The 25,834-nt window shown below is 34.3% G+C and overlaps 1 protein-coding gene and 1 long non-coding RNA gene across 4 annotated transcripts in view; one reads left to right on the top strand and one right to left on the bottom strand.

The window, feature by feature from the left end:
• The window catches only part of LOC138314329 (ubiquitin carboxyl-terminal hydrolase MINDY-3-like), a 350,037-nt gene that overhangs the window by 172,820 nt on the left and 151,383 nt on the right, over window positions 1-25,834 (bottom strand). The window lies entirely within an intron of this gene.
• The window catches only part of LOC138314321 (uncharacterized), a 44,792-nt gene continuing 23,722 nt past the window's right edge, over window positions 4,765-25,834 (top strand). The window contains exon 1 of one of the 3 annotated variants that reach the window (XR_011207355.1): window positions 4,765-5,067. This is a non-coding gene — a long non-coding RNA (uncharacterized lncRNA). Of the gene's footprint in view, window positions 5,068-7,282; window positions 7,450-7,514; window positions 7,872-25,834 lie in introns of those variants that run through there. The other 2 variants (XR_011207354.1, XR_011207353.1) reach the window with 2 other exon arrangements.

Raw genomic sequence — 25,834 nt, 5'->3', positions numbered from 1 at the left:
AGAACTTTTTGAAAAGGGGGATAATCTTGTATTTACTGTGGTTCAATTAGTTTTTCTTATCACTTTTTCATCTGTTTGTTTTTCTGGTAGTATTTTCTATTTGGATCATTTGCAGGTAGATGAAACATGCAATTATATTACACATTGTATGTGACCTTCACCTAAAGGTGAAAGGTCAGTTTAGTGTTTTTTTACGTCTTAGAGGCCCACTACCTTTCCGGAAGAAAATATAAATGTTTCTTAAAAAACACAAATAACTTCAAAAAATATATACAGATGACCTAAGATGAGGTTACAACACCAAGCATATACAAGATTTCCTGTGTAATATATATGGTAACTGTGGAGAGTCCTTTAGCTGTTTTGTCGTCTGGCCAGTGATGGTCAACTACCGCACGGTATTTAGGACAATGGCAGGAACATAACACGACCCACATTATGAAAATCAGAATATGATTTATTTTAATAAAATTGTTCAGAAGATGATGATATATGTAATATTAACGGTAAGTTAATAACTTTTGCGACTCTACAAAATTATCAATATCGTTATACTTTCCCATTTTAAAATTAAAAGCAGTTTTGGAATGGTAGTGGGCCTTTCATGAATTATACTCTAATTTATTCAGCATTTTAAATATAGGGACCAGACTAAAATGTTATGTGCCTGAATTGTAGCAGACATACATTACAATGAAATAAGTTAATGTTTAAATGTCAAAAATTTGTTATAGGCCATCAAAGGTGCATGTCAGTGTGATGCCATTGACCTCCTTTATTAAAATGTAAGAGTGCACATACGTTCATAAAACATGTGCGTTAGATATTTTATGTGTTGGATATATAACTGTGACTGAAAATGTCAGTTTCAATCAGTACTTACTTGAGATGAAATAGAACCTTAACTACCAGTAACTTTGGAAGGATAAAGAATGATTTAAAATCCCTCAAGTCTTATGTCACTACTTATATTGTTTTAGACGGAGATAACCTTATCTTCTTGTAGATGCAGATAAAAACTTTAGGAGTCTATTTTATCTTTTTTAGTTTATGTTTTTTAGATAATCTGCCTTTGTTGAATCTGTAAAACTCTTGCATTTAAACATTGAGTACAATTGGAAACCGGAATTCGCTGAGGCTGAGATGTATTGAGGGTAAATCATGAATCTAATTTTTACGAAATTGCCTCAAAAGGTTTCTTTCCTGTCTTTTATCTAAAGTTTAATTGTTTAACATATCATCTAGACTTAAATCCCTCGTGATGGCTTAAGATGGAGTTTACCTCAAAGTTTCTATTTTACTATCTAAACGTCATGAAATATACCTCAGTTTTATTGCGAGAACATTAAGGGATACACATTATGATATGCATCATGACACAAAATCAAATCATGTGGAACCTACCAAAGACATGAAATTGTATCATTGGTTTCCTAAAAATAGAATAGAACTTCATTTGTCATAAAGTGTATACAATTAAAACCTTAAATTACTTCGGATTTAAGTCAGAACTTAGGGCGTTACAGAGTTGTAGCTGAACACGAATTAAATTTTAAAAGTAAAGCTCTTCTAACTGGTTCATGATACAAAGTTTTATCTCATTTGGAGAAGAATATTGTTATAAAAACCACCTGCTTTAATAATTAAGACCACTTTCTGAGGTCATCTACAATACAATTTTACCTGTGTATAATGACCTTTCGGTTAGTTGATGCCACTTTCCCCTTGTTCCTTGTGTGGTCTTTATAGACAAGTTTGTTCTAAAATTTTAGACAAGTTTGACTGTAAATGTTTAATAAATACCAAGTCTGAATCCCTCAGGGAAGCTTTTTAAGTTAGCTCATCCAGGGACTAGATAAATCTCAAACCTGTACATTGCGAGATGCTACAGGGCCTTACCAAACCTTATACATTATATCTACCATACAGCTGTGGTAGAGGCCGGCTCCTGTACTAGTTGTGTCCCTATATAGTTTAAGCTTACTGATCAAGTTTTACTTTAAAGATAAAATACAAGGAAATTATCTTATGTTTTCCTTCCTCATACATTAAACTGATCAAATTATTATGCTTGTAATTCATGGGCAAATTTGAGGTTAGAAATTTTAATTATGAAGGAAAGCCAAAGTTGCATGATGAATACCACTGTCAGTGTCCCTCAAGGGCATTAACCTTTGACCCAGGTGTGATAAATTAATGCATTTTGGTGTAATAGAAATACACATAAAGCTGGTGTCTTTTATTCAATTGCTTTTGTCATTTCATAGAATTCTTCATCAAAAGTTAAAAATTGATTCTGAGACGGTCACCACAGGGACTGCTTCTTCAATGTTCTATACTAAATAAGATAAACATATAAACTTTATTTCTTTTACATCGATTATGAAACAAGTTATACAACTTATGCAAATCACTCTCGATGGCCCGGATGTAAGCGTCCATGGGGTCTTAATGTGGGAGAAAACCCATGTGATCGGACAGGTGACCCCTAACCTTTTCATGTCTGTTCCGGGGATCGAACCCTGGCCGGCTAGGTGAAAGTCGAACGGCTTAACCACTACACCACACGATCACCCAATGTTATCAATATTGAATAAGTTTTGGGTTGAAGCAAGAGTTGTGACCCTTGATTGGAGCAAGAGTTGTGACCCTTGGTTGGAGCAAGAGTTGTGATCCTGGGTTGGAACAAGAGCTGTGATTCCTGGGTTGGAGCAAGAGTTGTGATCCTGGTTGACAAGAGTTGTGACCCTGGTTGGAGCAAGAGTTGTCACCGATTAGAGCAATAGATGTGATCTTGGGTTGGAACAAGAGCTGTGACCCTGGTTAGAGCAAGAGTACCCCTCCCAGGGTCTCTTTTATTTAAGGATTAAAGTTTCTTTCTGGTGTTTCTATCGAAGGATAAAGTTGAGTAGGGTATCGATATTTGGAATGGACCGCGAAGCAGTCCATGAAACAAATATCGATACCCTACTCAACTTTATCCTTCGATAGAACCACCAGAAAGAGACTTTAATCCTTATATTTACAGTCTTAACTATTATTTCCATAGCTCAAAATTTACCCTTAATAGTGTTTATGGCATTTATAAGACTAAAATTGAATTATATCGTTTGGTTCCGACAGGCATTTGGAACAGCCACTCGAAGTGGCGGAAATTCCCGCCAATTTATCAATGAACATACAAATAAAATGAGTTCCGTCTGATGACGCATATATCTGGGGTTTTCCCGGTATGAAACTATAAATCGTTTTATTTATCTGTTGTTAAAAACACCATGGTGCAAAGTAGTTTGGTTTTAATCTTTTACTTCGTATGATTACACACGCTTACACAATTCATAACGTGGCAGGATATTTAACATAGTTGTGACGCGGCGTCCGATTCCAACCGCCTGTGTCAAGGAGGTGTGACAAACAGAGAGTTTCTTCAATTTTGTGATCACTCGAGTTCTACTTAATCAGTTCACGTTTGAAATTACTTGAATACACGGATGTTTACATAGTTCCATGTCATTATTTCCGGATTTTGGAGATTTTCAAATGACGTCGTTCCGAGGAACATGTACAAACACAGGTAGGCCCACTACTGTAAACGTTTACCGCTCTCAAAATGTTAGCTTATATTTATATTGTTGTTTCAAACACTTCAATAAATATTAAAGATATCTATTACAAGTATTGTAAAGCTACAATTGTAGGATTCCGTTTCATTGATATTTCGACCCAAACGTACAATGTGTATGTAAGGCCTACTCTCGCCGATTCACAGTAGATAACGTACAGGACTTGTCTGTCCCCCGAGGTGAACAAAAATGCATTGTCGTGCTAGGTCGTTTTGGTTAAACTTATCCAACTCAAAGACTGATGTTGTCCTGACATATCTTATCCATTTGCGTACAACCAAAGATAATAAAAATACAAATAGGATGTAGATCTACAACACAGACTCGCCGACATACAACATGTAAACATTGCACGTCATCGGAATGTGCAAAACTGTACATTGTACAACATTGTTTATTTATCATACGCACTGAAGCATTGCTCAAAGAGGTACGGTATAGTAACATAAACAATGTAACTTTTCTACATTTGTATTTACACACGTACATGTATATGTGTTCAAACCTTTTGATACATGTACATGTTCATCGAACGTAAGTTTGGTACTGAAAACACTAAAAGTTTCTGATTTGGACCATCATCAATTCATCCGCGCGGCTCCAAATTGCGTGTGACATACTCAATCTATCGATAACTAAAGTTGCGTAGCCTTTGGTTGAAATCAACGGGGTTTATACTATCAATTCACCACTCACTGTAAATATAGCTAGATCGATAGGCGACCATATGGCCTATGTACAGTATTTACCATCATAATCCTATATCTATTATTGGAGAAGGGGTTATTTGAGGACAACTATGGTACCAACCAAGGGTGTGTCCATGCATATTTTGGCAGAAGACCTTTACCTTGGTATACCAGTGGAGTCCTGTCAGCCCCTACCAACCCCCCCCCCCCCCCCCCACTGAACACTTAATACATCAGCTGCTATAAACACTTAGCATGCCACATATAGATTTCCATTGATAAATGAATTGCACTGTTGGATTTTTCATGGCCCACAGACTGTCTTAAATATATATTGGTAGGGTGTTGTAAATATTTCTGGGTGTGTTCAGGATAAAGGTCACACTGGCTGGATGTGGTTAACGTACATCTACATGGTCCAGAAGAGGTAGTGTTCACTATATATATACATATACTAGTTGTATATAAGGATTAATTGTTGCCATGCACTCTTAACGATCCGGTTAGCTTAGCCGTATTTAAGTCCGGTGGAGAGAGGACAATCCATCAGTTAAAACTATATAGAAAGCTAACAGAAACTGTACACAGAAGCCAGCTAGGATAACACCAAACTCAGAACCTGGCGAGTCAACCAATTGATTTCCACCAGGCTTTAATACCTGGTCTGCAGCTAGGTTTTGGAATCACTGATTTGTAGTGTAAACATCCGTTACATTGGCGGTCACATGGGACACTGGGATGTATATAACTGTTCGGTGAGTGTCAGATTTTATCAGATGATCAGCTGATCAGGTGTGGGGTTGATCAAATATTGACTTTACCTGTTAACAGTGACAGGTGCTACATCTGATTACCATGATAATGGTATATTAATTACAGATTTGATATTTAGATTATTGATAATTTTGATTTCATTTATATATCTACTATCAATGAAGTGGTATTTGCTCTTAGGTATATATTATGGAACGTAATGACCACAGTAGCTGGATCAAATAGATGTAGAATCTATCTTACGTCGAGGGAGGCTTCGTGAGTTACATATGTAAACATGACCACTTATTAGGTCAAATACGGAACTTATTGTTTTATATTAATGTACAGTATGATGACATGAAATTTAGTTTTTGTGGTACATGTCATTGTAATAATACTCTTGGCTATATATAAACACAAATTTTTTTACCCTCAAATAGACATCAAATTTCCAAACATCCAAATATCTGCTTTCCAGGTTCAAACTGTCTGGATTGCCTTTTTTTAATTCCCAAATTACATTTACTGGTAATCAATAATCAAATTTGTTGGTACTAATAATTCAGTCTACACTGGTGAGTTTTCCGGAATATCAGCATCTAGATTATCACTGGTCCACTTGATTTCAATTTATACAGTATAGTCTACAGGTCGATGTTATGTATTAGTATAACTTTTACGTTATGTATATTTATATGTAGTCCTATAGGTATTACGTGTAATATTCATGTACACAGGTTGTAAATGTTTTGTTAGTCTGGGAACATCATTGTTAGCAAAGGCCAACACTTGTCAATCACATTATACCGATAATAAATCCATCATACGCTCGGTGACATGGTTTACCATCAATCCGAGAATAAACTTGTCACATTTGTCTTGTTCAAATCACACAAAACAAAAGTAGACTTGTAATTAATGTTAGGTGAACTGATCATGTATGAATTATGTCGATGGAGTTCTGATGTACATGTATAGAGATACTAGCTTGTCCTTTAGCTACAGTTCAAAGTTTTTATCAGTGCAGATATTGTATGTGAGGTATTTACGGGCATGTAAATCTGTATTTATGTGCAAGACTTTCAATTCCACCTGCAACTTAATAACCTTTATAACAATACATATTTCATTAACAATGAATGAATAAATAAATAATACATAAAACTTGGTATGCTATGTCAAGTATTTTGACATAATCCAAACAGTTTCCAATACCAAAGGTTATACACTTCAAACTATTTCTGATTCATTGTTCAAAACAAATAATTTCAAATTCAAAGGTCAAAGACTACCAGCAAATCTCTTATTCAAAGTTTAAAGATACCTAACAAATCTCTATTTCAAATGTCAAATATGTCATGCAATGTCTGAATCAAAGATAAGTTATGCCTAGCAATGTCTAATTTAAAGTTCAAAGACTGCAACAAAATGTCTTATTCAAAAGTCAAAGATCCCAAACACTGTCTAATTCAAAAGTCAAAGATCCCAAACACTGTCTAATTCAAAGGTCAAAGATACCAAACACTGTCTAATTTAAAGGTCAAAGATACCAAACACTGTCTAATTCAAAGGTCAAAGATACCAAGCAATGTCTAATTCAAGGTTGCTTAGCAGTGGCTAATTCAATGGTCTAATTAAATGGCCAAAGATACCAAGCAGTGTCTAACTTAAAAGACCAAAATGCCAAGCAATGTTGAATTTAAAGGTCAAAGATACCAAGCAATATTAATGTCTGATTCAGAGTGACCAAGCAATATCTAATTCAAAGGTCAAAGATGCCAAACAATGTCTAATTCAAATATCAAAGGCTCTAAATAGTTTCTGATTGAATGGTTGAGAATTCATACCATTAATTCTGATTTATTGGTTGAAAACTTTTCAAATCAATGGTCAAGGACTTCGAACAATTTGTCAATATGGTCCTAATGACTGATATACATTTGTCAGGGCTTCTGTCAAACCATTTCCAATTCAAACCAAGTTCTGTAACAACCAATCATTATATTTTTTTTGATTCAATGGTTAAGAACTGCGTTTGAAGTACCCAGCTTAACACTTGTACATGAAGTTGTTTATTTTGAGTTGAAATGCTTATCAGAGCTCTATAAACAGACATACCTATATATGAACTGCTGACTGGAGACTGTGTTAGCATAGCCGGTGTTAATATTTAAAGATTATCAGATTGTTTTCCCTTTATAGATTACTTTGTCCTGGTTTGTATAGAGTTATAATACTGTGGCAGCCTTATCAGTAGTTCGGCCATCCGTCCCACTTATCAGTGTACATGCTAGCCAAACGTGGGCTCTGTCAACGTGGACCGTCACATCCGTCCGTCACGACACCTGGGCTTTTTCTCTACTAACGGATCCGTTCTTCAGGTATACCAATTACTTTCTTCAATTGTCATACCTGTAATCATCAGTCAGATACCTGTAATTATGTTACCTCTACAGACAGGTAACTACTACTGGTTTGACAGAGTGCTGTAGGTTATTTATAGGCTGTACATATTCCATTACTGGGTTAATTATCGTACTGTACACATGATTCTATACATTCCAGCACGAGGAAAATTGTCATATTTTCCGTAATATCAAGAGTACTTGTATATTTATTTACCTCGGTACTTGGGCTATAGTTTCTACACGTGTGTGTATACCTGTTGTGTATAAGGGTGTCCTGTACGTGTGACTTAGGATATTGATACTTTAGATAAACATTGTCGTGGCTGGGATCTACCTGTACATGTTTACTGGATATATACTGTGTGTCTTACTAGGATATAATAGGTGTGCTTCAGGTAAGTTCATCAATAAACTTTCTTTTCATTAATGAGTCTCCTGCCCAGGTAAAAACCAATAATTGCCGATCCTACTGCCATAATGTCTTACTTGGGTTCGTCTAATAGCAGTTGTGTTGATCAATGTGTATAAACTTATAAAGCCTTGCTGTCTGAACTTTTACTTTTGATAAAACACTGGTTTGAAGTGGGGTGTATTTGGGGAGGGGGAGAGGGGTGTACATATTTGTCTTATATGTCAGAGGTTTTGTTGGGAGGAAGGGTGGGGGTTAAAATGAGGAGTACTTTAGTTTACTTCATATAAACCACCAAACTAATACAGACTGTATTTTAACATGACCCCTAGGGACCCTTATATCCAATAATACCACCATGTCTGATTCCTACAGGGCCCCAGAGAATAAATGAATTCCCTGTAATGGGATAGGTAGACCTTTTATCTGTTTGGATTATCGTTTCCAGTTGAATACCTAATGTCTTGTTATATAATTATCTGTCTACCTGAAACCCAGGTATGTGTGTACACACAGGTACTGCCATGTCGGGTGGGGGTTGGGTATGTGGGGTGGGGTGGGGATGGTGGAGGTTCTGGTGGTACTTGTATATTATAAATATATTAGGGGTGGGGATCGATGTGGTACTGGGGTACAAGGGTGATACATAACATTTGTTAATCCATGTTATATTTACTATGTGTACATGTACTATATGTGTACATGTACTATATGATTTGGGTGCACAATTCTCTTCAATTATACATGTTATGTTGTATATTTACGGACCAGAAAAGCAAGAAATACTATCTAGATTCTGCCTCAAACCCAGAAACTTCAAACTAATAAGACGTTTGTAAATACTTTTTAATATCTATTTGCCCTGACCACTTTAAATATTCTCTTCATCTTCATTTTGATTGTGCCTAACAGACAACAAGCTATTTCAGGTTATTTCGAGGTTGGATGTTTGTGTGATATCGATTTTATAATTTAAACAATACAAATTAAGTTTATTTATAAATCCCAGCAGTGTCCTGAAATGTTTGAAGGCCATATTAAGTGTTACCCCCATGTCTGTTGAGATAATGAGATGTGTGTGTTGGTGTTTATAATTGTAATAATGATCAATAAAAAAATCCTCTATGTCACCGATTACCGGTAATTATGCCATATTAACCAGGATAAAGCTTGTAATAACAAGATAAGTCTCCCATGATCTACATATGTTACATGCATCACTGACAGAGCACAGGCTGTCTGACTAATTAATTAATAATTATACCATTGTAATTAATATATTCTGATCTCCTTGATGACTTTCTATCTGACTGTCGGAGTCGTTACAGACTATACCATTAGTAAGTCTGTGTACATATTTATTCGGCCCGATCAGCCATTCCCTGAATGGTTTTACCATAATCTTTGAATTTGCTCTTGGCATCAGATGATATAAAACTCACCTGTAACATCCTATTTGATGCCTTGAGGATATTGAACATTGACTGTTACAGTTTGGGTCCCTTTCTAAATGATGACAGTAGCAATTTTTGTGAATGTCAATCGCTCAAATGAACAATAGTTGTTCTCCTATAATTGCGAACATATATATTTAAAATGTACAGCCAAAACGAGAGACAGTTAGGGAATTAGATCCATTTAGAATTGATTTCTTGTGATTTGATATACCATAATTGTAGAGATGCTGAAATGTCCCAAATGTTCTGCAGGCATCATTTTCCAAACATAACGAGAGAAAATATCAGTTTTATTTCCAATTTGCTCTCTCTCTTGTTCTCTCCCTCTTTCTCTCTTTCTCTGGTTTTTTAGCTCGCCTATTCGAAGAATGTTGTCACCCCGGCGTCGGCGTCGGCGTCAGCGTTGGCGTCCCATTTCATGTTAAAGTTTTTGAGCAAGTTTCTGTTTCGTAAATTGTTTAAGCTTAAGTCATCATAAATGTTTATGATTTTATTTTCCTAATGTGTATGGATGCTGAACGTGATAATACAACCAATTTGGGGCCCTTTAGGGGGTTTTTGAGTCTGTTTATTTGTCATATTTCCATGTTTAAATAGTAAATACTTGAACATCAACTTCTTTTGAATAGGCGAGCTTTGCTGTTCTCCAACAGCTCTTGTTCACTGAGCTCTCTAAGCTGTTGTTGTTCTGAGGACAATGGAACTCTGCAGGGACGAACATGTACAGAGCCTATAAAATAACCGACTTGTAAATTATGAAACTGACAGATGTTGTATGTGCTGCTTACCTTGTTATAGTTACAGTTGATTAATTTGTTCCTGCTATATAGCTTTGTTATTAATTCAGTCTAATGACAATTCTCAAACATTTCAGCTTTTCAAAATGTGTCGAAATTTCTTTTTGTCTTAAAATTGTGTCTCTTATGATTTCTCTGAAATGCATCAACGATGGAGGGCGATAATTAAAAACTTCCAATTCATTATTCAACCAAATGAGGTTCTTAACCTTTGAATTTATTGAAATAGCTTGAACAGGTGAAATTAATGAAGGATTGTGTAGGAGGATCAAGCTTCAGGTCTGAACAATTGGTTAACTTAAACAGATATCGACCTAATAAGTGCCCCTGGTATCCCCATAAGAGCCCCTCCCCCTTCTTGAGGCCTCATTTTCATGAACATATAGACTGAAACTATGGAAACTGTGTAGGTTTCTGTATATTCTGAATTGATTAAAAGCGTATTCTGTACAATAATTTTCTAATAGATTAGCCCAAATCTAGTCCTATTAAGCGCCCCTTCATATTTCAATTTTGTTAAGCCAACCTGGACACTCATTTGGTTGAATACAGTATGATGTCTTTTCAGAGATGTGGCAGATTTGGAGAAAAGTGGTAGTTTCCAAAGAAAAGTCACCAACCTGTTATCTTTACCTCAGACTCTACCTGGAGTCTACATTAACCTTATATGTTTACTCTAAAATGATGTCCTAGATATGGGAAAACGTACTGCAGGCAGTAGTATAATGTAAGACACTTTAACCACTTTGCCACCATGACCAAGGGAATCTGGGGGAGCTTAGAGAAGGCTTGATAGTTATAGACACCATAGAATACCTCAAGAGGGATTCTGCGGCCCTTTGTGCATTTTAAAAAAAAATCAATGTATTGTATGTATGTAACAGGGTCCCTACATGGGCGCCAATGTAACAGGGTGCAGGATTTATCAATAATTTAATACAATCTGCCAGGGATCGAACTTGGAACCTCTAGATTACTATTTGAGACGACTCAAACAGATCGAGCTAAAGAGAATTTCTCTCTAGCCGAGCGATATATTGCGGCAAGTATTGACAGGGGTTACATGTATTGTGATTTTCACTTGCATTTCAAGAATCAATGCACTATAGAATTTGGTGCATTATTTTTACGTCATACTATTTTGATACTGCATTTCCTGGTGTTTATTTCCTGACAGGTATAGTCCTTTGTCTACAATGTTTATAGACTTGGGTAAAATGTGCTACAGTACTACTGGCCATTAGCCCCATACCTGTTGTACTATGACGCAAAATGTCTACTGAGCTAATCACATCCTTAGGTATGCATATATAAGGAGTAGGTGTACTGGTCATTCATACAGCCATAAGTGGTCAGTTCTTTCTCTTACGTCCAATTGTCTAGGATGATATATTTATGAGCACATTCCTCTGACCAAAGCTATATATATATAGGGGTCATGTTTAGGTCATGCTTAAAACAATTATACGACCTTGGAATTGCCTCAAGGTTATTGTGTCAGCACTCTCCTCTGACCTATGGTTTTTGGTTTTTTTTTATACATGTTGTATAGGACAATGAATACAGATAAACTTAATTCACAGTGTGGTAAAAATAACCTCAGGGAAAATTTGGTGTGACCTTGACCTTAAATTCAATAAACTTACACGAGAAGTACCAGATGTGTAGAATCGATGGTGTTGGCGGCACTTCCGTGGCTGACATCCAATTTGTATGATCTTTAGGGAAAAATACTTCTCCATTGACACTGTTATTCTCATCAAAAATGTTTAGCTTCATTTTGTGTCATCAGAAAACATATACCCTTATTGGTTGGCGATATGATTCATGAAACTTAATTGTGTTGTAATTATTCGAAATAACACAGTGAGGAAAATTGTATGGGCTATTTTAAAGCTGACCTACAGATATCTATTTTTGTCATAAGTTTTAAATTCGCTCAACACTTTGTACGAATGAGTTTTGATATCATTGTAATTTGATCATCATTTACCTCAAAATGTAATTTAATTGTGTGCCGCATTGAAAGTGTATTAAAGCTAAATATATCTCGACTACGAAAGAAAGAAATGAAACCTATATATAAGGGGTGCTTAATGAAGACAATTACGGTTTAATATAGGGCTAGGATATGTATACAGTTTGTATGTGTATGTGACAATGTGTAAAACAGGCGATAAGAACTTGTTTTGAAATCTGACACAAGCCCCTGAATATTTTGAATCTTAACGATTTCCTCTGACTTGACCTTCTTCAGCTGCTTCAAATAAACTCCTGTGTTGTTGCTACTAGCTGATCGTTACTGTCAAGCTTTTGAGTGACAATGATGAGAGGAAGTCAAACTTAATTGTGTACTTGACTGTAGTTTGTGTTTTTTATCATCTCCTGAACACAAGGCTGGCCGTTGTAGATGTAACCGGTCTACAGGAAATTAAATGTTACACTATCAGACTTATAAACATCACACCATCAGACTATGTAATCTGACAAAGATTGCAGCCATCTCAAATTTCGATCCCCTCCAGTACATTATGTCTCTATAATAACGATTGATTGACATTACCAATAGGTTCACAGAAATTGATGAGAATTTTAAATTGGTAGTGTAAAATTCATGATGATGCTTTTGTTAATTAGTAAGTTGTCTATAATTCATGTAAATATAGCATAAACAAAATAAAATTATCAAAAAGGTCAACAGGGTAACTTAATTATGAACTAAATTTGCTCTGAATTCAGGAATTTTCAATATAAGCATCAGACAAAAAAAAGGCTGTATTTGAACTATTCAGTAGGTGTGCTTTTCCTTGTTTTCAATGAAATAAGAAAATAAGAAATAAGTTTTTGCACAGCTTGGTCTGTAACATGAATTTCAGGTAGAAGCATGGGTGAGAACTCAACAGGTAGTCTTCCGGGGAGGCGTTTATATAAAGACTCAATTTCTAGAAGTTGGGAGGGGCGCTTATTGGGGGGGAGGGGCGCTTATAGGGGGAAGGGCGCTAATTATGGTGAATACGGTGTTATGTTTTGGGGTTTAATTAAGTTACATACAAGTCATCTCGAATTAAAAAAAAAACTTATTAAATGTTATAAATATACAGTCAATTAATTCCTGCTGGACAAATCATGTGTGGGGGTACATGGGACAGACTGTGATTTGCTTATTAAGATGGAAGTTAACAGTTTTGCCTTATTCATTGATCCCTCTATTGATCTCTATGAGAAGCAGGCCAGATATATTTGTAAATCATAATAAATAACTATAGGGGGTTTGGCATGTTTGGACTCACAAACTGAATGGAGTACAATAAATCTATAGAGTATTGAACCTCTCATAGTATATACCACACACATGATTGCTGAGCATGACCTATGTAGTTTGTGCAAGAATATATGGCTTATAAAAATTTGAACTGTTTTACTAAATTAATTTAATCGATGTCTAATTATTATGTAGCCAAATGTCATTTCTCTTTTTGCAACTTTTAATGCTTTTTCTAGCATTGGAATAACAGATTGTTTTGTCTGGTATTAAAACTGAATAACAGAAAAATCAATGTTATTGGATAATGAACCTCGAAGGAACCTGTTTTGAAAATCTGACACAAGCCCCTGAATATTTAGAATCTTTGATTTACGATTTCCTCTGACTTGACCTTCTTCAAGGGGTGCTTCATGATAAACTCCTGTGTTGTTGCTACTAGCTGATCGTTACTGTCAAGCTTTGAGTGACAATGATGAGAGGAAGTCAAACTTAATTGTGTACTTGACTGGAGTTTGTGGTTTTTATCATCTCCTGAACACAAGGCTGGTGGTTGTAGATGTAACCGGTCTACAGGAAATTAAATGTTACACTATCAGACTTATAAACATCACACCATCAGACTATGTAATCTGACAAAGATTGCAGCCATCTCAAATTTCGATCCCCTCCAGTACATTATGTCTCTGTAATAACGATTGATCGACATTACCAATAGGTTCACAGAAATTGATGAGAATTTTAAATTGGTAGTGTAAAATTCATGATGATGCTTTTGTTAATTAGTAAGTTGTCTATAATTCATGTAAATATAGCATAAACAAAATAAAAATTATCAAAAAGGTCAACAGGGTAACTTAATTATGAACTAAATTTGCTCTGAATTCAGGAATTTTGAATATAAGCATCAGACAAAAAAAAGGCTGTATTTGAGCTATTTCAGTAGGTGTGCTTTTCCTTGTTTTCAATGAAATAAGAAATAAGTTTTTGCACAGCTTGGTCTGTAACATGAATTTCAGGTAGAAGCATGGTGAGAACTCAACAGGTAGTCTTCAAGGGAGGCGTTTATATAAAGACTCAATTTCTAGAAGTTGGGAGGGGCGCTTATTGGGGGGGGGAGGGGCGCTTATAGGGGGAAAGGGCGCTAATCATGGTGAATACGGTGTTATGTTTTGGGGTTTAATTAAGTTACATACAAGTCATCTCGAATTAAAAAAAAAACTTATTAAATGTTATAAATATACAGTCAATTAATTCCTGCTGGACAAATCATGTGTGGGGGTAATGTGGGGCAGACTGTCATTTGCTTATTAAGATGAAAGCAAACAGTTTTGCCTTATTTCATTGATCCCTCTATTGATCTCTATGAGAAGCAGGCCAGATATATTTGTAAATCATAATAAATAACTATAGGGGGTTTGGCATGTTTGGACTCACAAACTGAATGGAGTACAATAAATCTATAGAGTATTGAACCTCTCATAGTATATACCACACACATGATTGCTGAGCATGACCTATGTAGTTTGTGCAAGAATATATGGCTTATAAAAATTTGAACTCTTATACTAAATTAATTTAATCGATGTCTTATTATTATGTAGCCAAATGTCATTTCTCTTTTTGCAACTTTTAATGCTTTTTCTAGCATTGGAATAACAGATTGTTTTGTCTGGTATTTAAACTGAATAACAGAAAAATATGTTATTGGATAATGAACCTCGAAGGACCTGTAAATGGATTTATACTCATTTGTCCCCTTAAATTTCTCAATGGACTGGTCTAGTCTTTTGATTTAGAAGAGTCTAAATGTGTCTTAAGGGGTGAATGAGTCAAAGACAAACTGATACATTGCCAATCGTTTGGATCTTATATTACAAGTGCAGTACTTAATTTCAATATTTGAGAAGTCCTGAGTATAAAAGGGCAAATTAAAGTCTTTTCTTCAGCTGTAGTGATTTGTTGGTTTCACAATACGATTTGAGCATGCATATAAGTGTTCTATCCATATAATGATAATTTTTTTTTTCAAATGACTGTGAAATATCTCTTAGGTTGCTTCTTTCAACTCTTCTTTGTACAGGTCTGTCACACAGCTTCCTTTGGGTTTTTATATAGCCTCCTTTGGAGATAATGATGATGTGAAGAAACAAAAAGAATTGTAACTTTAGTGCATAAAGTGCAGCTTTCTATAAGTGCAGACAGCATGCCCCCCAGTCTGTCTGTGTTGGTATCGAACTGTATAACTGAATTAATCTTCAGTAGTTACAGTTTAAAGATTTTCATTTTTTTTTTTCATATTTTAAAGTAACAATGATCTTTATTATAAGGCACATCTTACACCTATGTTATATGGGCAGAATTCAATAAATTTATTATTGATAAAATATATGTTTTTGCCTCAAATAGGTTTGTGCACTAATTTTGGAAAATACCTGAAAAGTGTTGAAATAGTTGAACTACTCATTCTTGTCGAGTGTTCCTTACAAGGTATTGCACCTATAAGACTTCATGGTATGGTGACCAAATCCCTAAAACCTACTGAGTTTAAGAATCAGTCATTGCTCTATCATCTGAGTGACTATAAATAGTTCAATCTGGCTTGTAACAAACTTTTTCATTGACTTAAAACTTTTGTTCACCATATCAAAGTTTTATCATAAAAAATAATGTTGCCATTTGTAATATTGCCTCTGATTGGCTGAAACAGCATTGTCATATTTTTTGTAACCAAAAGAGTCCATGAAGAAGTATAGAAATCCTTAGACCTAGGATTAGATTGAATAATTGTATAACTTTCATCACAAATCACTTCACATTTATAATACCTCATGTTATATCTCTGTAGCATATAGAATTATTCAAGTTAATCCTTTAACAATATGTATAAGTCACTATGACCTGCTCCTGTTATATCAACATTATTTCATTCCTATACCTGCTTTTTCCTATTTCACTTCCCCCTGTTGTTAGTACTATAAATCAATAACAATTTTCACTCTAATTACCTAATATTAACGAATACTGGGTATGATAAATTTAGGAAAGCAGATTTTCTGAGTTTCAGCTGGAATTGTTTATAAAAGATTTTCGATAACTAATTACCATTTTTGGAACTGAACGGATGATAATATGACTTCTTATAATTCATGACTCTATAATCTTATGGTGATCCATTTTGATAAAGGCTTCATATATTTGCATTAGAGATTAAAATTTCTATATCTGTTGACGTGGGTTTTTTTTGTGGGTTTTTTTTTGTGATAATTACGTTAAAAATGTCTCCCATGTTGCCATGGTGATATGATTTTGTTGCCTTCAGTTTTACCTTCATAATCCCAAATTACTGCATTACCTTGAGATGATATTAAGGAAACGAAAAAAAAGCGTTTTAATCTGACAGCCCAGTATCATCCCTAGAGAATTGTGTATTAATATTTGGTGGGTTTTAAATTGATTTACAGTTGAAATGTGATTTAGAACAGCAGTATGCCACTTATCATTGTGTCACTGAAAATGCTATATTTAGACCATTTCATTCTTAAAACAAAACTAGAAATGTTTGTCTATAAATGTTATTGTAGAAATCAGGGTTAAAAATTTTAAGTCTTCTAAAGAAGGAATCTTGGTAGTCAGTTGGACATGGAAAGGGATCTCCTTCATGCAGTCTAAACAATTCAACAACTATAAATCCTTGATATTGTCCATAATGGTTGTAAGACAATGGTTGCCATAACAACAGCAGCATTATTTAGATGGTTGACATTATCTAGCTCTCCATCTCTGGGTTCCAAGTTCATGGACTGGCCATTGGTTGATGGTTTTACTCCAGATATTTCAGCAGCTTACTCCTGACCTCTAGAGTGTTCTGTTCAGACTTATTCCTTCTTCCTTCAGGTCCAGTTTCATGTCTTCATCTTCTATTCCTTGTCAAATTTCTAGATGTCTAATTGTTTGCTCTTCTCAGGAAGAAAGAGGACCATATATGGAATCACCTCTGGTACAGAGAGGACCATATATGGAATCACCTCTGGAACAGAGAGGACCATATATGGAATCACCTCTGGAACAGAGAGGACCATATATGGAATCACCTCTGGAACAGAGAGGACCATATATGGAATCACCTCTGGTACAGAGAGGACCATATATGGAATCACCTCTGGAACAGAGAGGACCATAAATGGAATCACCTCTGGAACAGAGACACCATTTATGGAATCATTTCTTGAAGAGAGAGGACCATATATGGAACCATCTCTGGAAGAGAGAGGACCATATATGGAATCACTTTGCAATGGACATCAGCATTATTGCTGATGTTGATATGGTTTGGAAGCATTAGTCTTGAAATGCTGTTTAAAAAAAAAAACTAATATTGATCAAGGATAACAAGTATTATGTTGGTTTTGGACAATCAAAGATTTTAAGTGTAATAAAAAAATACAGAACATTGAGAATTTTAAGAGGCACAAATAAATTATGGACCAAATTGTACTTGATTATGGTTTTAGTGCTGAAATGCTACTATCCTTATGAATTGACATTGCATTGATTTTAGCATTTATGTAACTGGTAGGATAAAATAGCATATTAGATCCAATTAGTGGCATGTGCTCAAAAGAATAATGGGCCCAAATCTTTTAAATCCTTACTCAAAATTATTGCAAAAAGTAAAACACCTCATTTTCTGGGAAAACAAAAATAACTGAAAGAAGCCACTATGGTATTCATAAATGGGGAATAATAGGGATGGGAAGACTGTAAGACATATTGTGTTGAATGCATTAAGTGTGGTTTTGGATTAATGGAAATCATTTTAAGGAAGGTGATAAGAGGGATTTAAGAATTTCAAAGGGCCTAAAAGGCCAGATGTTGTCAGAGGCAATTATATATGATTATTTACATGTTTTGTCGTTCTCAAAAAGCTGCTATAATTAATTTTTCGCCTTTAGTTCCCAATATTGAAAACAAAGAAAAATTCCAGACATTTTAGATGTTAGGTTCAGACTTACATTTCTATTTTACTGAAGAGCACTATTTTGTATAATTTAAATGCATGGCAAGGCCCTGAGCTGCATGATATATAGATGTTGCTGATAGACATATATCTACGTTATATATTGATAAGCCTAAAGGCTTATTTTTTTGTTTGTACAAATTGTAGTGTATTTTGTATATCGGAAATGGAATTCAACTAGCAATTGCATTTTTTAAATTTTTAAAGTGGTTCGCTGTATCTATAAGTCGTCAATTAGCGTGTAAATATTAGGGGTTATCAGTGATGGTATGGTAGAGGAGATATAGCGACACGCTGTTAGTGTCTGCAAGGTTGGTATCATTTCAAATATTTCTGTTATCAAACACGAATAATATCCCACCCAATACTTTGATAAAATATTATGTAACCAGGTAAACCGCAATATATCAAGTTTTTTTTAATATATTTTCCTTTTGAATGTTGTGAAATGTGTGTTTTGAAATATATGAATTGGTTATTCTTTGTTCATTACTGTATATTTACCATTTACATTTCTTTCATTGATTATATTTGATGTTCTGATATTGCTTATAATTTCATTAGTTGTTCGAGTCGACGTTACATTCGCTTTTCTCTCATTGGCTATTTTATTCATGGAAATTTGGTCATCTTTCATTGCTTGCTCTTGATATCTTTATAATTCTGATCTACCAGAGTTGCTTCCCTTGGAAGTACTGACGGTGTGAAACCAAGGGAAATAACTCTGTCCATCAGAATTTTGTTACTTGGTTACCAATATTGTTTTTCTTTGGTAAAATATTATGTGAATTGCATTTACCATTCCCCTTATCAATTCATATTGAATTGAGAGACTTTTGCATATTTATAAATCTTCAGCATTTTCTTTCACATTTTGGCTCAAATTAAGTCTTTATTGCATGTAAGTTATACATTTTCGCCAATAGCCATCAATAAGATAAAAAAAATCTAGTGCTATTGCTATTTAGTGTCTCACTCTCATGAAGTTTTTTTTTATTTATCTTGGAAACTAAAAAATTCTCGTCAGAAAAAAAGTTAAATAAATATGATCAAAATTTCATGTAAACAGCCCATGCCGATAAATTCCGTCCCTCCCTATAAGTTCTGATTAGTACTTCAACTAGTCGATAATATTTTACTATCAGCCTAATTTGCTGTGTCACTCTAGATAATTGTTTCTGGTTGTTAGGTAATTATTGTAATTAATCTTACACCAGTTTTTGGCTAACAAGCTATTACGTAACTATTTATTTATGAAACAATATTGGTTATGATTACAGTTCTCCAGACAACCAATAACATTTCATTTTCCTGTGATAAACAATAGCCTGGGTAATTAGACCTAATTGTTTATGGACTTGTAATACATGTATATTAATTTGTCTACTATGATGTAGCAGGCCCGGATTTCTCGAAACAAAACTTAAGTCCAAAACTGACTTAAGTTTTCATATAAGTTACATAAGGAGAAAAACTTAAGTTATGACTTAAGTCTGCACTTTTGTTTCCTGAAATTGGAGCCTGGTACCCTATTTAAATTGTATCAAAGTACAATTATGGACTTTTAGCAAAAATCTATTTGTGTTTTTCAAAAATAATAATACTTGGTCATTAAAGGATGTTAAGTTTCACCATGTAATGTGCAAGAAAAAACCGGCACCAAACTCCATCCATTACCAAATATGTGACATGATATATTGATTGCCTCTAGCTGATGAAATGTTTACACCTCTATGACCTTGTAAGGATGCATATGATGAAAAATTCTATAATTTCATTTTGTGAAAGAGTAGTGAAGAAAATGTGAAACACTTGTAAATTCTTATTGCTATAAAAAGACGTATCAACATATGTAGCATTCCAGAATTTTGGTACCAGGAAAACACTTCCACATTTCATGTTATACAAGTCTGGTGACTGGATGGCCATTATCTGTCACGGCCTTGAGCATGCAACACATATACTGTAGCTGATGAAATATCAGACACCTTAACCACTAGGCCAATACAACTCCTTATAAGGATTTATATGACATAATTTTGTGTTACAAAAAACAAGAAGAGGATCTCTAACAGGGAATTCCTTGTTGTTGCACATTTGATACTATAAGGGAGTTTTAATGGAAACTCTCTATTTGAAACCTATTAAATTACACAATAATTAATGAAAAATTTCTATTTGAAACCTATTAAATTACACAATAATTCACGAAAAATCTATTTAAAACCTATTAAATTACACAGTAATTAATGGAAAATCTCTATTTAAAACCTTAATTAAATTACTAGATAATTAAAGCCAATAGACATAAATTGATACACTTTTCTTCGAAACAAACTTCACACTTAAAAAGTACATCATAGACATTTTAAAACTTCTGTAAAATATTAAATGAAGAAAATAATTTAATAAAAGCTTTGAGTATTTCCCACAAAACAATTATATTAGTTTGGTATTTTCCACAGAAGGGAGTTTGAATCAGCGTCTGAATACCCTACCCTAAACTTTATACTCCTATTTTGTTACAAGTCTGGTTAGAGGCATTAATATTGATTTTTAAACGAAGACATGTTGAGATATTTTAAGCATCGGAGAGGTGTAGTATAAAAGTTTGTCCACTGTATAAGGCCTAATTAGCTAGGAGCTCTAGTTCCATTAGTGACAATTTACATTGTATCCGGCTTTCCTTCCCTCTAATAGGTAAACATTTTCCCCACCTGTGAACCCACTTCCCTTCTGTGAAAGAGATATGATTTAAATTTTTTGCAAAAAGTTCTACAGCTGCTTTCAGATAATGGATGCTTCAAGCTGTTTTTCTAGAAGAGTGTTGTTTTCCTTCTCCATGCATTCCTATCCCATAATTCAATTTAGTCTTTTTTAGTACCTGAAAAAGGGAGATAATTATGATCAGATATTGAAAACATCCCTTTGCGCCATCTGCTGGTTTTATTTCAGTAGATTTAATGATTTTAGATAGCGGTTTTAGTGTTAATTAAGTCAGTAAAAGGCTCTGCAATACACTCAAGGGTGTGAGGTACATCCCAAAACGACGTTGGGGAAAGTACGAATTTCTGTTGAGCAGTCCCACCTTCCGATGCTTGTGATGTCAAATTTTTGTGTGATTTTGCGATGTTATAATAGCCAGAAGGTTGGACTAACCAATAGTAAATCATACTTTACCTATTTCGTTGTTGGATCTGGAAACCCCGTTTTGCAACATCATATGCTAGATTCGGGCAAAAATAATGTATATATTCCTATTTCTTTTATTCTATATTCTATAACTTTCATCGTCACCAAATAATTTTGTCCACACTAATAGTTTCAATCTAAAAGATTTCTCTAAACATGAAGATTTTAAACATGAAGAGTGTTGAACTGTGATTCTCAAAGAATTCACCAAGGGCAATATGTTTGAAATACAATAGAGCTTCTTTATCCATCTAATCTTGGTTTTCAGACAAAAGTGGCTCGATTGTGAAATGGCTGGAGAGAATATTTATAGTGAATGATGAGTGAAGAAACTGTATAAATGGAGGCTGAATTAAATAGGCTCCACTATGTGCAGATTTACAACTCAGCAGCTTTTATCGGTAAGCATCAGATACATTGCTGTAAACAGCTTGAATGATCTAGCGGAAACTGCAGAAACTGACCTGTTCTGTCCACGAGCCTCCGATCAAGCCATCAGAGGTCAACTTACATGCAAAACCAATCAACATTATAGCCAACCCTTGGGTCCAATAGTCTGCTGACAACGCTACCAATTACCATGCTGTAAGGTTGAACTATTACAGGTCCATTGTAACGAATCAAACAGGGTCCTCTGAGTGTCTCTGCTTACTGTTACATAGAAAAAAAATCTGTTGTGTTGTCATTTGAAATTACAAAAAAAAAATTCTCAAAATATTGATATCCATTTGCAAATAAAAATTGCAGTTAATTTTTTTCTTGCAGTGCAATTTAATATGATATAAAGGTTTCATAATCTGATGAATGCCGATTGCCGATAGACCTGTTATCTGTGTGCAGTACGAAGTGTGATTATGACTAGCACGAAAACTGTAATTAATAAAAACGTTATTGGTGGTGGCTGTAATTAATATGGAGAGGTGGAATTGGTATGAATATTGCAGGTTAGCTGTAATGAAGTTTTGAATTTATTGAGCACAGCTTAATACGAAGCCTTATCTATGTGTGCTGTCCTGTGCACTAAGTCTGATCACTCCATAGAACGAATACGCTGAATATTTCTCATGTACTGAGCTCTCATTCTATAGAATCCTATACGCATCAACATCTGCATTTTGATATTGCTCTGCATCATTTTGACTTGACCATTTTCAACTTTCAATTAAGAAATTTTGATATCATTAATGGACCAGAAATATAGAAAGACAAATAAAAGTTTTATTGGTTCAGATAGTTTGTTTATAAATTATTGGGAATCGGATATTCTTCCTTTGGTCAATAAGTCATGCCTGAAGATTTCTGTATTAAATCTTGGGCACTTAATTTAAGGATTGAACTACTTTTACATGGCTATCAGTATTTAACTGATCATTCATACCTGGAGGTGGGGGGAGGGGGGCTAGGGAAGGCGCAAAAAAAAAAAAAAAAGTCAAATTCATTGATATCATCTTTCCTATAAAAGTAAGTTGCCAAGTGCCCATGGTCAGTTGGCATTCATCATCCCATAACTGCCAACTGAAAGTTCTTCAATGCTTAACAACCTTCTGGCTACTAGACCAAATAACTTGAGACCAAGAACTAGAGACTAATTATAGTCTTTGCATGTATAGGATTTTGGAATAAAACATGTCTTGGGTATATATATACAACAAAGTTACAATGGTGCTTATTTACCAGTTCTGTTCCTTATGGTATGGTGTTAAAAATGTTCTTGTGCAGACCCTGAGTTTTTGCCCTGTTGACGACACTAAGCTAAACTCATTTTGAACAGTGCCATCAGTCAGCTCGCGGTATTGATGTGTTTCTGCCAAACTTTCATCGTGTTGCAAGATAAATCGTTAGTCTGTTGCAAGCTTTAGGGATCTTGGATGCTTCAGGATCTATAAAAGCATTAAATTTAATTATTTTCTCATTAGAGTTTTCATTTTACAAAAGAAAATTATATTTAATATGTTGCACTCTAAGCATTAACATTGGGTACCAAACCATGTACAGCTAGGCCACAGTTAGGCAGCCACAGTTAGGCAGATGGTTAAACTCAATCCAAATGGTTTGATTATTGCCTAACTGTTACCGCCTGGATAAATGAATTTGTAATATTTGGTAAAAAGTAAACGAAGACAAGAAACCATATTCCTTAGTGTGATATTAATACTGCAGACTTTGTGTTTTAACAATTCGTTTTGTTGGTGATTTCAAAAACCGATGATTTTGTGCACTTTACCGTTAAAAGCAGGGTTAATGTTCTAGCTGTTGTTTCTTTTAAGGAAAAACATGATGTTGATGATTTTAGTTTTAGATTCGAGAGACAACTTTTTGATAATGATCTGATATTGCTGGTTACGTGTTGAAAATTGTTTTTTAAAGATTTTTTTTTAAATTTATGAAAAACTCCTGTGATAATAACTTTACACATTTTTAAAGATTGCCTTTTTTCAGAATTTTTTTCACCACATTCATAAATCTCTTATGAATAACAATAAATTTTATGTTGTAGCATAACAGCTTGTACGTCTTATAAATCTACTGAATATAAAAATTGATTGATAGTGTGCTAGCAAGCGTACAAAAGATGTAACAAATATGTATTTAACATTATATAGGAGGAGCAGATGGCTTAACAGCTGTTTAATCGTCGGCGGTATTATAAATACGATTATCACTAAGTATTTACTCAGTAATGGGGACATATGTTATTGATCTTGGCACGTGTAGGAATTGACATCGTATATCTTATATACCTGTCATGACTGTTATAATTATCACCTGTTTATTATTGATCTGGAGAGGAATGTGGTGAAAAATGATTTTATTTAGTGAGATACATAATAACATATATTTATCTATGTTTCTAATGTTATTATATGACTGACAGACACTAGGAATGATTTTATTTTCTAATGGAATGACCATAAAAGATCAGTAAAAATTGGCAAAATATCACTGGTAGACAGTTTCTTTTTAACATTAAAACAATAAAAAGACACACTGACGATTAGGCCGTACATGTACAAGGTCACTTTTTCTTCAGTTAATCAGATGGTCATTTGGGATATTTAATAGCAATTATTTGTTATTTAATTGTTAAATTTCTTTTTTGTTAGGACAAGAGAATAAATGGAAGAGTAGAGAAAATTTCCAACTTTTGTTAGACTTAAGATCTTTCTGCAATATGAATGAAATTAATGATACTTCAAATTTAATTAAAGCCAACATCTTGTGATATCTTGATGTCTCTTTGTTTCAAAGACTAATACAAAGACACATTTCCCTTACATGAGTTAATGTTGATTTCATCATGTCGTTTATTTTATCAGAATCATCACATTCATGACATGTTTTAGATGATTTAGTCACAAAGCTGTCAGATGTACAATTGCAATGTAGAATTGGTGAACAGATGACATATTGTATTTGCCTGAACGTTGTTACATGTAACTTTCTCTTAAATGAGTATTGATACCTTATTTACAAAAAAGAACATAACGGTTAACGTGTTATTTTGACACGATGTACCAGGTAATTTCTCCTGACATTTGCAGTAACAAGGTTCTGTAGTACACAGTCATACTTTGGTTATCTCCCTTGATGGAGCTGGGTCTTCTGACATTTTACAAACATTTCTAAATGCCCATTAAGGCCAGAGAAATGACGGAGTGACTCTCAATGGTCCTATTGTCTTTCTATAAAACACATGCTCCTTCTTATTTGTAGATCCTGAATTGTACAACATTCAATAAATCACACTAGATGCATTGTGTATAAATCTATGACTCCATATAAAGTTCTTAAAACTTTGGCAATCATGATTTATATTTCTGTTCATCTTGTTGCAAAAAAATATATTTTGAATGATAGACAACAAAATCTGTTTTCATATTAGGTTATCATTTATGAAAAATTGATTTATTCTGCATTACAATGTAATCACTTCATCTCACACATTGACAATAGTACTTTTCATGATATCTAAAGTTCTAACTGTTTCGCTTATTATTTCTTCATAGAATTTCCCCTTCATTCTCCAAAGTAAATGTCATTGCAAATTGTTTCCCAAGAATACAACTCCTCTGATTTGTTCCTTGGAAATCTAACACTATATATAGCCATGTATATTCCCTGCTGGAGAAAAACAACCTGCCCTAAGCTGGAATGCTCCCTATAAAATGTCTGTGTCAGCAGCTGTGCTCCCTCCAGGGGATCTTCTCTCTCTTAGAAACA

This window comes from Argopecten irradians, chromosome 2, assembly GCF_041381155.1.
Source record: "Argopecten irradians isolate NY chromosome 2, Ai_NY, whole genome shotgun sequence".
Taxonomy (NCBI): Eukaryota; Metazoa; Mollusca; class Bivalvia; order Pectinida; family Pectinidae; genus Argopecten; species Argopecten irradians.
The sequence above is the reverse complement of the archived record's forward strand: the minus strand, read 5'-3'. Positions and strand labels throughout refer to the sequence as shown.